Source organism: Habropoda laboriosa, unplaced genomic scaffold (assembly GCF_001263275.1).
Source record: "Habropoda laboriosa isolate 0110345459 unplaced genomic scaffold, ASM126327v1 scaffold222, whole genome shotgun sequence".
Classification (NCBI taxonomy): Eukaryota; Metazoa; Arthropoda; class Insecta; order Hymenoptera; family Apidae; genus Habropoda; species Habropoda laboriosa.
In genome coordinates this window covers 202,922-203,281 of record NW_017100319.1, presented here as the reverse complement: position 1 = coordinate 203,281, position 360 = coordinate 202,922, and positions in this window count along the sequence as shown.

Sequence of the window (360 nt, the reverse complement as noted above, 5' to 3'; positions counted from 1 at the left end):
TCGTCGTTACTACTACCACCACCGCTATCAACAAGAGCAGCAGGAGGAACGGCGTTGTAGCTGCCGCGACCGTTTGACGTTAGCGCGAACGTCGAGGCGGCTAGTAGCGAGATCGGCAAAGGTTGGAGGATCGCGGGAACGAGCGGAAAGGGCGATCACCGAGAGAGAGAGAGAGAGCGAGGGAGCGGAGAGGTGGCGTAAGGTAGGAAAGGTATACGCGGGTGTACACGCGCGGAAAGACAGCTGGCTGCCGGTTGGCGATCGCTGGGCGAAACTGGAAACGGGTGAGAAGGACGGAAGCGGTAATAAGGTGGTCGTCGGCGAATTCCTAGGAGGAGAGAGGCTGCGGGCGGGGCCGGG